Source organism: Falco cherrug, chromosome 17 (genome assembly GCF_023634085.1).
Source record: "Falco cherrug isolate bFalChe1 chromosome 17, bFalChe1.pri, whole genome shotgun sequence".
Taxonomy (NCBI): Eukaryota; Metazoa; Chordata; class Aves; order Falconiformes; family Falconidae; genus Falco; species Falco cherrug.
The window spans coordinates 4753095-4766692 of record NC_073713.1 but is presented as its reverse complement, the minus strand read 5'-3'; the positions used below and the strand labels follow the sequence as shown (position 1 = coordinate 4766692).

General features: G+C 43.7%; 1 protein-coding gene across 1 annotated transcript in view; it reads left to right on the top strand.

The window, feature by feature from the left end:
• Positions 1–13598, top strand: part of KCNJ5 (potassium inwardly rectifying channel subfamily J member 5) — a 124524-nt gene that overhangs the window by 68133 nt on the left and 42793 nt on the right. The window lies entirely within an intron of this gene.

Below are 13598 nucleotides of genomic sequence, written 5' to 3'. Positions count from 1 at the left end.
CTTACGGGAGTTGAAATAGATCACATAGATATGTCCACCCACACATATACTAGACACTCATCAGCCTCTGTACTTTCAAAAATATTAACTAATACTCCACGACAAACATTTATAACCTGTAAACACACTATTCATGCACAAATAACCGTTCACATTTATATAATGGACCCTGTAAACAAGCTAAAAATACATATTCGAAACACTGAATAATTACATCTGCCTTAGAAATGTATCACTGAGAAGCAAATTTCACAACAGCATCCGTCCACAATAGCATGCACTTGTAGCAGTGTATGTGTATAAAATCACTCACTCTCCTGCCACACGCGTGACAGCTGCTCTCAGGTACACAAAGTGGCACACGGTTACTCACAAACACCTCCCCTCAAAAAAATAAAACCACCGAACCACCAAACTTGCATACCCAAATCCTGCTTTTTAAAACACCACCTGAGGACTGTATTCTTCGTCGTGCATCCAGGTGCCTTTATACAGACATAAACGTATGCGTTGTCTTTCTGGCTGGCAAACCTACCTGTTCAAGTGGTTTTCACCACCGCACAGCTAAACCCTGCTTTGCACAACACGAACACATCGTGTAACCCTCAGCGGTGCTGAGTCATGGAAGTTATTTAATCTCAGGTGTGTGTTTCTGTCCTGCAATCATTCACGAGAGTTTTTGAGCAAACCAAAGCTACATTTCTGGTTCTTTATTGTTCTCCTCGTGGCAGGATGGTTGGGAAACCCCTTGCTGAAGCAGGAGGTTGGTGAGCTGTGAAGGGAGGCAGGAAGGGAGAATTGCTTACAGTAAAGGCTTCGTCATTCTGCTTGATTTTGTTGGAGGGTTTGGGGATGGGCGTGGGAGCGAGCCCTGCAAACCCAGTCATTTTGTTGAATCACTGCTTTCCCAGGTCTGGCTTTTTAACTGTTCTGCTCCTGTGCACTGCCACCGCTGCTCAAATATGGCCAAGCCGACCTGCATGCCTGGTATGATTTTTTTCTCCTGTATGAGTTTCCATACTTATGCTTATTAAGACTATACATTTTGGCTAAAGTCTGTTTCTTAGACTGATCTGATGATACCTAGACATGAAAAATCCAGCTCTTGCCTTGGTTCCAGGGGTTAATCAACACGACTGTTAGAAATCTACCTTTACTTTTCATCTTAATTTGCCTGACTTTAACTCATTGAAAGACACGTCATTCATTTTTAGGCTTAAATGTACCCCCTGATTGTTTACTCTCACTTGTTATTATGAATATATTTCCATCAGAAATAGTGGATCGTGAAGCTGAGATAAGAGGGAATGTTATTTATGCTCAAGTAATTAATACCCCGTAATAAGCTCCGTGCATTGCCAGCCATATCTTCTGCAATATATGAGAGGCGTGTTGCCAGAATGTCTTAAGCAGCAGTTTGGCGGATGATGGAGAGGATACTTAATTAAGTTACAGGGAAACTAGGCAGGCTTTCAGTCCTTGCATAAAAGTGGCAGCAGTTTCCATTTCAAGGCTAGTGAAACCCGATAAATACTGAAGGTCTGATTCTGATGTTTTGACTGACACTAGTCAGGACTTCATTTTCAGGGATGCCTGGTCGTTTAGATGGGTGTGAGAAGCAGGAGAATCTAGCTGTTGGCATTTTAATTTATCAAGAAGTCAAGGCCAAATTTTGATTTCATTTAGGGCGATCGTTCTCTCTCAAGGAAATGGGGAGACGTTCCAGTGGAGCCCAGTGGATCCCTCTGCTCTGCCAACATCTAGCAGATCAGAACTCCGTTCTTAAGTACTGGCAGCTGTGCTTTTAGGAGATGGAGGGGAGGGCTGCATTTTCAGACCTCATTGTGCGTAAGAAAATGCACACAAAGGTGGCTTGTGTTGAACAACTGGTGGTGGTAGAATCACCTCTGCGAAACATAAAGCCTAATTCTGCAGTTTTGCTGGAGGACGTTTGTTATTTGCCTCACAGGACTGTCTAGGCACCCTGCTTAAGCTAGAACCAGGTAGCACAAACATGCAACTGCTTCCCCAAGAAGCATGAAATCTAGCTAAAGTCCCGCTGAAATCTGTGTTTCGCATGCTGGGATGAATGCAATTGTCGAGTGACTTCAGTGACGCCACTGGTTTAGCAAGCACTGAATGTTGCTGGTATAAGCAAATAACGAATTTAGCTCAGTGGGGTGATCTGAATGCGTGAAAAAAACCCCAGCCTGGTTTAATTAACTCCAGTGAATTCAGGAGGAACTCCTCAGAATTAGTGTGATCTTTTGGTTGGTTTAGTGAGATCAGAACCAGGACATGAAGCGGCAAAAAGGCTGTAAAGCTCTGCTTTTATTCACAGCGTATTTGAATCGTGGTCCATCTCTAAGTAGCACGGAGAAGAAAATCAATAAAATCAATGACCTTTGCTTACCTGGATGTAGAAAGGAGATGATCAGAGCAGCACGGTATTATTTGCTACTCTCTAGATACCTCATCAATCCTGAAAGAACAAGGCTGCCTTTGTGCATGTCTGATGCAGAGAGGGGGCAGGTGTAACACTCAGCAGCAAAAAAAAGCTGAACCTTTAAATGAAGACTAAAATACTGTAAATAACAGTGGGCAAGGAGAAGGGGAAACACCTTGGCTGAGCCATCTAAATGGTGTTTTATTTGCCAGACAGGATGGAAAGAGCTTGGCATCTCCTGACTGAAGCCATGGCTGGGCTATTCAGAGCAGTAGCAGGAGGGACCGTGAGGTGGTTCTGGTCCTGAGGTCCTGTCACTCCCCAGTGCATGCGGTGCGGCTGCTGGATTTAACCGAGCCTAATACCAAATAGGGCAAGTTATTTTAGGAAGGGTGATTCAAAATTGAAACAACTCTATTCTTTCAAGCCTCTTCTTCTAATTGAAATATTCATAAAGCTCCTCATTCAGCAAAAGACCATTGCAGGAATATTTGAAAGATTTCATGCCTTTTGCAGTTGCAACGTGCAAAATCAGCAACACTAGCCTGCATTTTCTGAGTGCAAATGCATCATATTTTTGACCCGTAGCTCTTTCAATATATTTTCCTTTGAGGGACTTTTCATCAGATTGAATGAAATTGTGTCTTTCTAGCATGCACAAACAGCAGCTACGGGCTAGGCTGAGAACACTGAACTCACTGTCCTGGTTGATGAAGATTTTTGGGGTTCATGTCAAAAAATCCTAAAGTTGGTTCCTTTTTTAATTTTTCCATGGTCCTCAAACCCCGCCTGGATTTAGAGCTCACAAAGCTAAATGCAGATAAAGCCAGAGATTAATAAAAAATTTGAAGTATCTGTGTTTCTGTCCCATAGAGGAAGCAAATGCTCCCCCCTTTCTACTTTTGTTACCCAAATATCCAGTAGTTCATACACATCCTTGTGTGCAGCTCACTAGGCAGTGAAACTGAAATGTCTGTTCCCATTGCCCAAAAGTGAAAGAAATGCACTATAGGAAATCACAGAAATAGAGCAGCCTGTCAGATAAAATACCTGACGACAATCAGGATGACAACTATAACCCTCCATGTTTATGCAGATTTATCACTGAATGAGAAGAAAAACTCACAGTAACAGGAAAATTAATGATGGTAAAAGCTATTCAGTATTCATACCCCCCCCCCCCCCCCCCATGTTTGTTCCGGGTTGTTCTATCATGTGTCCGTCATTTTTATGCCAAACAAATGAGCAGTACAATCACTACTGGATTCATGCCCCATCTGCCTCTCCCGCATACGGTAGCAGAGCTCAGCTGTTTTCTCTTCCTCCCAGAATAGAAAGAGGAGAGACAGATGCCAGGTGCAGGCAGAGAGAGTCACCGCCTGATGGACCCTTGAAGGAAGGCCATGAGGGGTTTGTCCTCCCCAGAATGAATCTCCTCTCAGCTGCCAAGCCGAATAAAGAGACCGCGTGGCTGAGACAGCAATTGGAAAAGGAGGGGGAGTAGGACCAGGACCCCAGATCCTGTGGGGCGGTTGGAACAACTCTCCGAGTACCTTTCAAGGGCAAAGAAATTTTTTTTTCACATTTAATTTCACAATGTCAGGTTTTATTGAATCATAGCTGCCTTGCTGCCCTGTGCTTCCCCTGCCTGTTTTTCCTACCCATCTGCTTTCAGCCTTTCGCAGGCAGATTGCAAGCTCCTGGGTGCGGGACTGCCTCTGTTGTGTCTGCAGGGTGGCAACCACAGCGGGGCTCAGCCTTGCAGTTATTCCTGCAATTCACGTACTAGACAATCATAATAATGAACTGAATGAATAACTGGTCCTAGCTGGTGTAAATGAACAGCTAGCCTGGAACAAAGTGCTGTGCTTCATTATATACAATATTGAAGAAGGCAGGATAATTGATGGCTGAGGCAGTGGGCTGTGACTCAGAGAACTTGCATTTTATCCCTGACTTCCACTGACCCCCTGTACAATTCTGTGCGAGTCAATGCTTACACATGTTGCTTTATTTGTCATATCTGTTTAGGAAGGCCCATGAGCATGTCTTGAATTTCAAGCCGGTTGATTTTTTTCAGCTGGGGCTCTATGACTGCAATTTAATTGAGGCTGGAGCTATTGCTTATTCTGGGTTCGTGCAACAGTGAATCGTACAGGGGCATCGTATAGCCCTTAAAAGAAAGGTAGGTCATCTTCCCTGTGATTTCACTCTGGTCAGCATGGTCACTGATGTGGATAATAACCAGGCTTGCCCAGGAAAATCTGTGGCCAGACAGAGGGGACCAAATTAGAGGGGAAACTCAGGACAGGGGAGAGTGAAGCCGAATACCAGACCATGCATTCCTGCAAACTCTAAGATGGAACGTTTCTGACCTTCAAAACCTGCAGGTCCACATGCTTTTACAGTGAGAACGTGGGGTCTACACACCAAGTCCCCAAGAAAACCAACAGTTTCTGTGGGGCAGCCTGACACAAGTAGGAACTGCTCTTCACCCCCGTGATGGAGCTGCGCCTCTGCACAGCGTAGTCTGTACAAGGAACGTGGTCAGCTTATGCCTTGGTTTGCTGGTTGGCAGGGCGTAGTGCTCAGAGTAAGGTCACTTTCTGTACCCAGAATAGGAATTGTTCCATTTGCATCAAACACCTTCATTAAACAGCTGGAGCATCTGCGCTCTTCTGATGAGCTTTCTGCTTCCCTAGATCCTGGCTGTTTCAGGCTTTATTTCTAGGCTCCCCTGACCTTTTCATTACTCAGAGTCTCTCATGGATCCTGTCCTCTGTATGTTACCACATCAGTTTTTCTTGTTCTGTGTGACATTTAGTTTTTATTAACTGTAGTGTAGGTAAAGCTGTTTTTCTTTGTTTTCCACGCTGCATTCTTCTCCTGCTCTCTAGGCAATAGAAACTGTCATTCCGGAAATACAAGGGAGAATTTTCTTTCTTGACATTTTCCAGCAGGGCATGGGAAATTAAAAGGGGATTTAAGGTTAATAATGTCTCCTTGAACTGATGGGAATTACAGAGCGGGTACATGGAAATGAGCACCACTGGTGACCTGCAGGGTCTAAGCGTGTTCATCAGTATCTTGTAGCACACCAGAAAGTATCCACTGGTCACTGGAAAACCCTTCGGCACCTCCTGCTTCTTGTGTTTCGTGTGGCTGACACTCCTCCCACTTTGTGCGAAAAGTGGAAGCCCATGATTTTAGCCTTTGGGTGTGATAGAGCCGCACATGTTGAAGTTTTCCAGCCATGCTTAACGTATTTGCCACACCCTTTGATGAGGAATGTCTTGTTGTTACTCATTTAACTGAAAAATCACATTAACTCAAACAGTTTAAGCAGAAAAGCAAGTAAAGGGACTATTCAAAGTGACATCCAAAACAGGAATATTTGTGAGAGAGAGATGAAGAAACACTTCCGTTCACTTCTCTTAATTTGGAAGGTTCCTACCAATTAACAGAAGCCTTCTTTCACTCTGAGATTATGTGTTGTCTCCTGTACTTTACTGGCTAATTAACAAATCCTTGCCTCAAAAAGATAAAATTCTCTCCATCTTTATGGTGACTCATTGTGCATGTTTCAATGTGAAGTGTCTTATATTGAATGTATAGTCTATATTAATCTGTATACAAGATGTTTGTACAAACATTTATTGAAAACAGATGTATAGCTAGTTTTTGACGGTAATGGACGGTAGAGAAGCATAAGCTAATGCCAAACCTCTCGAAATTAAATACTTTGATTCTGTTCAATAGAGCAACTAAATTTCCAAATGCCAAGAGAAAGCATCTCAAACGCAGTTTCTGGGGCAAGTGGCTGCGGTGCCGGCAGGATTTGCAGTGGAGTATTCCAGTGCAGAACTGGGGAACCTCAGGCGAACCAGGACACCCTCGGGGAGCCTGCAGCTTGTGCCACAGCAGATGACAGGACCCGCGTAGGGCCAGGAGCAATGGTGGGCAAGCTCCCCCCAAAAAAACCCAAAAAAAAGAAGCCCTAGGGAGCATGAGTGACTGGGAGTAGGGGAAAAAAGGGCATGGCAAGGTGGGCGCTGAAGCCCTGCCAGCTTGACCAGGGAGCGACCAGGGAGCAGTGGTACCCACCCAGCAGAAGGCCGTGGGCTCTCTAAGCTCTGCACCCACCGCGGCTGACACAGCTGCCCTGACATTGCTCCCGCGGGAGCGCGCAGCCACTGCCCCGCTCTGGTGCCAGTACTGGGCAGCAGCAGTGAGCACAGGTGTGCAGCCAGTGCGGCCGGTGAGCAGCTCCTCCGCGTAGGGACAGAGCTGGGAGGAGGTGGGCAGGCTGAGGAGTATCAGGGAGTCTGAGAGAGATGGCCAAAGCCCAACTAGAAATTAATCTGGCTGCTGCCATAAAAGACAACAAAAAGTGTTTCCATAAATACGTTAGCAATAAAAGGAGGGCTAAGGAGAATCTCCATCTTTTATTGGAGAACATATAGTGACAAAGGCGGAGGTACTTAATGCCACCTTTCCCCCAGTCCTTATTAGAAAAACCAATTGTCCCCTGGGAACCCATCCCCCTGAGCTGGCAGACAGGGATGGGGAGCAGAATGAAGCCCCCCATAATCCAAGGGGAAATAGTGAGTGACCCGCTGCAGCACTGAGACACACACAGATCTATGGGCTGGATGGGATCCACCCGAGGGTAAGGAGGGAGTTGGCAGAAGCGCTCATCGAGCCACTTTCCATCATTTATCAGCAGCCCTGGCTAACCCAGGAGGTCCCAGCTGGCTGGAGGTCAGCCAGTGGGATGCCCATCTGTGAGAAGGGCTGGGAGGAGGATCCGGGGAGCTACAGGCTGTCAGCCTGACCTCGGTGCTGGGGAAGGTCATGGAGCAGATCATCTTGAGGGCCATCATGCCGCATGTACAGGACAGCCAAGTAACAAGGGACAGGACAAGAGGAAATGGCCTCAAGTCCCACCAGGGGAGGTTTAGATTGGGTATTAGGGAAAATTTCTTCCCCAAAAGGGTTGTCAAGCACTGGAACAGGCTGCCCAGGGAGGTGGTGGAGTCACCATCCCTGGAGGGATTTAAATGTGGTGCTTAGGAACACGGTTGAATGGTGGACTTGGCGATGCTGGGTTAACAGTTGGACTTGATGATCTTAAAAGTCTTTTCCAACCTAAACGATTCTGTGGTTCTGTGATCTAAATAAAAAGTTTTCTATGTGAATATTCATACATTCTGTATTCCACAATACTAGAATATTTCACATTCCTTTTAGATTAAAAGTTGAAAGCAGGACCTCTGAATTTCTCAGGGGACAGTGATATTTACTGAGCAATAGTATTTTGCTACTGTGTGTGCAAGGGAATATCAGAAGTCTGGAAGAATTAATGAATATTCAAGGAGTACTGCTTTGCAATGATCTTCAGCTGGTAGCTGCATTCATTCATACACATTTAAGTAAAGCTTAGATTTGCTCATTTTTCATAAGTCTTCTGTAGAAGGGAGGAAAACAATCAGACTGTGCTTTTATAGAGTGAATTTGAAATTAAAATTAGACAGTTAGGTGTCATTTCAGTTGTAAAGTAGCCCTTAGTTCTGATGCCGGGAACAGGAATTCCAATTATATTTAATTTGTATGCACAAGGCTTGGTTCGACAAAGTATTAAGGATTCTTAGTTGTTCATAATATTTCTATAGTGCACAGGGCTTTCCAACACTGTCACTAAATTAGTTCTTGGAAGCAGTTGTTCACTATATTAACGTAATATATCCCCCACACAGTAAAACAAACTGTTTGGCCTTTCAAATGAGAGGACCCCAATCTTAATAAATATTGAATTATAAAATCTCTGTATAGGGAATACAAACTAATTCTTTTCTTTTTTCACCAGCTGCGAATTGCTACATGTGATGTATGGTACAAACTCTCCAGGAAAGAGGAGCAAATTGAAAACACTACCCCTGTGGGTTCCCTTATTAGACTTGAAGTGACTGTGAAATTCACAGGACACAGCTCATTAAAACAAGGCTGGCAATATGTGACCTCTCGAGTAGGAAGACAAGATCCATGCTGAAAAAACAGGCGGTTGCTTTGATTGTAGGGTAAGTTTGCCAGGAGGCAAAAAAAATTATATAGTTGCTTATTAACCCACTCGTTATGAGAGCATATTGGTCCGTATAAAATGCATATTCAGGAGAATAGGTAAATAGTGGCCAGGTTGCTCAGGACCGGTTAAAAATGAAGTGATGGGTCCCCTGGAGAGCTGTTGTCATTCCCCATCACAGCTCCCACTCCCTGAGAGATGTTGTGGTTCTTGGACACGTTAATGATCTAGCATGTAATGCATGAGGTAATGAAAATTTCAGTGCCTGGTTGTTTCATCCAGTAAAGTGGAAATTCAGCACGCTATGGGTCATGAGTGGGCGTTGTTTTTTTCATTACTGAGATGTTTTAACAGTATTTGAGAATATGGCCCAGTACTTGCCGCGGGCTGCTTGATCCAGGTGAGTGTAGCAAGAGGAGGAAGGTTTCATCGATACCCTGGGCTCTCCCATGACACAGCGGTCTCCTTGGAGTATGTGGCGTTGAATTCTGTCCTTTTGGTAACTAAGCTTTAAGAGCACCGCGCTTTGTATGTGGAAAACTTCAGCTGCAGGAGGAAATGTCCTGGCTGTTGTAAATCAGCACAGCTTTATAGAACTGTCTGAAGCCAGACGAGAGGGTAGTCTGCGGCAGACAATCTGGCTTGCCCTCAGGCTAAGTCCTTAAAGCTCCTGTGTGAGTGTACACCATCTAGGGTGCTTTCTATTATGTCACTGCCAAGCCTGGCGTAGTACAGTTTGGTACTGAACGTTCAGTTACAGGCTGTTTGCACTGAAGAACAGGATAGTTTTTCCACAGAATTCCTCCAGGTTCTAATAAATCCCTTTCTCATGGCACTAGAACCCAGGGAAGAAATATGGCAAAAACGTTAACATTTTCTGCGTGAAAAAGCAACCGTCTTAGTAGTTTGGTTCAATTCCTAAAGTCATCATCTAATTCTAGTCTGGCATTTTCTGTAAGTGAACAAACCTGCATTTTAATTCTATGCTTGTCAAAGATTAAATAATGCAATGCCAGCTTTTAAGATGATTGATCCAAATAAAGACCATGAAAAATATAGCCTGGTTGGAAACGTTCAATGAAATCTTACATTTCAGAGAGGGTTCCCCTCCATCACTGCTAATGTGAAAGAGCTGAATTGTGGGAAAACAGAAAATGAGATGAGAACACGTAAGCTGATGTCGCTCTGCACGAGGGAGAGTAGAAGCTGAATACAAAATGGGCTCAGTAATTACGAGTGAGATTGATGCTCTTGTGAACGAGGAAAGACTACCCTGATGTCTTATGAAAATCAGGTTCTCTTGAGGAATGCCAGATTGGATTTCCACAATGACCGGTTAGTCAGAGATGAAAATGTTGGCCCCACTCTCCACAGTAGAGAAAAGAATTAGCAACCCTTATTTTTGATGTGTGGGGATTGGTAACTTTCCCTCAGACTTTTAACTTTCTTTTAGGAAGAATGGGAAGTGGGAGTTCAAGAAACAATACTCATCATTTTCTCATGCCTTTTGTGCCCATCTTGCTATTCTTTTTGGAAAGAGTGAGTGACGTAGAGACATCTGACTTGAAGCAGCAATAAGGAAAGTACTTTATGATGTTGAACTTTATGCTGTTATGGTAGTTGTCCACCATCTGCCTGCAAGCATCCTGTAGTCTCTGACCAGTTGGGGGTTTTTATTTGCTTTGCAATTGAAAATAGGTTCTAAATTCCTCCCATTGAAATTCTGACATAAAGTAGCAGCCTTTTCCTGATCCAAATAAATCCAAGGATTCACTTCTTACATAGCCTACTGATGGTTACAAGGATGAAATTATAGTCTTTGTAAAATGATCGTAAACCAGAGGCCTGGCTCAAAAATGTTTTATTCTTGTATCATTAATTTTAGTAAGTGAACTTGACTTTACCATAGGTTACCTTGTGTGCTGGGAGGCCCCTAGCCTGAAAACGCTGAAAAGGAGAGGTCTTTTTGAATATTTGATCAGCACAAAGCACAGAAGACAGCTAGCTAGCTAGGTAGAAAGAAAGAGAGAAAGAAAACAGAGAAACAAAACAAAGAAAGAAAGCAAGCCAGGAAAGTACAGGTTTATTTTTAGGATGTATTTATTCTTAGCAGTGGTAAATCGCAGCCAGGCTGGATTCAGCAAAGCATTTGTACACAGTGTCCTGATATGCCAGCGTCCAGATACCCTTCAAGAGCCCAAGACACGGGGCACAGGTTGGCCAACGCTCCACTAGCTTGGTTCATCCCAGGAAAAGTGTCTGATTTCTTTTGCACCTGTGCTATTAATAGCTGAGGTGGAAGGGGAAAAACTGATAGGTTTTAATTACTAGGATCATTCTTTAAAGTCAAATTATGTTTGCCATATGCATTTATTTCCCATCCCAATTAAAGTTTTGGTCCTCTTTCTTTAAATAGTGGGCATTTCAAAGATTAAGTAGGAAATTACTGGAAAAACTCTAAACTGATAATCAGGATTCCTGTTTCTTAGCTAACTGTCACTGAGATGGATGCTTTGGGAATATTTCCAAGATTACGTGTGGGTTACTGTGTAATCTTTGAACCCATCGTACAGAAGTCATAGCAACTGGTGAAGGATGGGAGTGATGCATGGCCATCCTAAAGATCTGGAATGAGCTGACACAGCCTGGCACCCTGTGCTCCTAGTGAATCTTGAGCACATCTGGCAATGCAGGGAAGTTTGTTCGGTAATTCAATTGCTAATACGGGACTGTGAGCCTTAAATTTCCTCAATGGTTGGTCAGGTATCAGTGGACACATTGGACTCCTTGCTGGAAGGTTGTGCTCCCCCTGTTGTGGCACAGGGAAAATTTCAGGAAAGTTTATGGTTTCGATGAAATAAGCTGAAAAGATACAGGCCATTGCTGAGAAGATGCTGTTCTTGTATGACTTGAACTCCAAACTGTTTACAAAGAGAAAAAGGAGAAACTGGACAGCAATTGTGAAGGAGTGAAGATACCCTTACCCCTTTTCTCTTCTTTCCCCTCTCGATAGCGCTGTGCTGACAGCAGCCCTGGTTCCCATTTGTTTTCCCCCTTCCCATCAGAGCCCAAGGCTGTCCAAAGGAGGAATCCTTCCACCCCTATCTGCAAGGTCCTTGAGAGGTGTTAAGAGTAAACTAGGTGTGAACAACGCATGAAGTGGGCACACACAGGGAAGCTGAGGTGTGAAAGCATTTGCTCAGTAAAAATAGAACTAGACTGTTGGCAGAAAGAGGTGTCTCTAACAGATAAGCCCAGCAGTGATTGACAGGAGTTGGGGTTTTGTTTTATTAATGCATCAGTCTGAGTTGTCTTGACCTTATGAGGAAGGAGAGTGTGGCAGGACAGGTGAGTCTGTAATTTGTTCTTTAAAACTGGAAGAAACGCACCTCTCCTGATTCTATACAGAACAACAAATACCAGTTTTTAACTCTTGCTCATCACATAACGTGCTTAATTGGAATAGGAAATAAATGAGAATTATCAGATATTAATGATCCCATAAAAAAGCATGAGCTCTATTCCTGTTTGATTTTAGTGGGCTTTACTGTGGAGGAGCTGCAGCTCTTGAGTGCCTAGCATCCATCCAGACAATCCTCTTTGATCATCCTTTGGCACTTGGAAGGCTTGTCTGTGTGCTTGGGTTTAGAGTAAATATACTTCTCTGGTGAAACCTTTATAAATCAATGGGGGTTTTTTTGACCAAGCAATAAATTGCAGTATGGGTTTGATATGAACATCCCTCATGTATAACCATCATACTACAGATTGCAATACTGCCCTCAGCGCACAGATCACATACATTCACATCCCATAGAGATCAGTGTATTACAAGCAGAAAGCTATTTACCAGACAAGTCACGGTTCCTGTCAGTATTATTATATGATATATGGCCCAACTGATGTAAATGTAGCTGGAGTGCAATAGAGAAGCCTGTTTTGCAACACAAACAAAGAGTATTAGACTAACGGACTTGATATCAAAAGATAGATATCTCCTTTGGATTTCAGCTGTTTGGCCTGCTGTTTATTTTGCTATCTCACTCAACCACCCTTTATGCAAGCTCTAACCTTTCTTGGCTGCCGAAAAGGCTAAAGCATAAAATGCAATTACAAGTATCAATAACTGCAGACTGTCTCGTTTAGGCATACATAGCAATCTAGCAAATGGGCAACCAAAGATGGGGAGGGGCAGGAAAAGTGAGCCAGGCACTGGGTCTGTTGAGATCAGTGGGATTGAACCACTGGCTTCAGTGGGTTTCAGATTTGCCCTGATGGGAGCAAATACTGAATGAAATTTCAGACACTCCACGGCTATAGATGCACATGCTTTTAAAAGCATTAATAGTGCATCTAAATTTAGAGAGCTGCACTTCTGTTTCATTAAGAATTCTACTTTAGTTCCAGATAGACTCCACCGAATCGGTCCCCAAAAAAGACCCACGCGCCGTTCTGCCTGATGCACAGCATAGCAGGATCTTTTATTTTTAAAATGGCCTCATCTAACCCACAGCTGCTCAGAACTTGGTGTCTTTTCTGCATTCATTCTCATTCTTGGAACTTGAACCCCTGCTACCCTCTGTACTTTACATGTCATGGGCCAAATGCTGCTCAGCTGAAACCACTAAAAAGAAAGCCGATTTTATCCTGGAGCAGAATTTTGAATCCTTGTAGGGATGTCTGTACAGAAAAGAAACAAATGCTAGTTTGCAAACGTTACTTATGTTTGAATTTCCATTCTCTGTCATCTTTCAACGAGCAGTTGGATGCATTCACATGTTTCTCATAGACGGGGAAGCTGAGACGCAAAGATACTGAAAATCAGTCTTCAGATAAAAAGCACTGCTAAGGCAGCAAAACCAGCATCCTGGTCCTGAACCACCTCACCCCAGCCCTGGGCACTGAGCATCTGTCTGCTGGGACTTCAGGTGCTCTCACCTGGGACCCTGGTAGATCATATACTATACGAGAGCCAGCAGAAGCCTTGGATGAAACAACATTAAACATTAGAAAAGAGGTACTAGTGTCACAGCGGGGACCTTGGCCCAAACCTTAGAAATAATTGAAATAGAG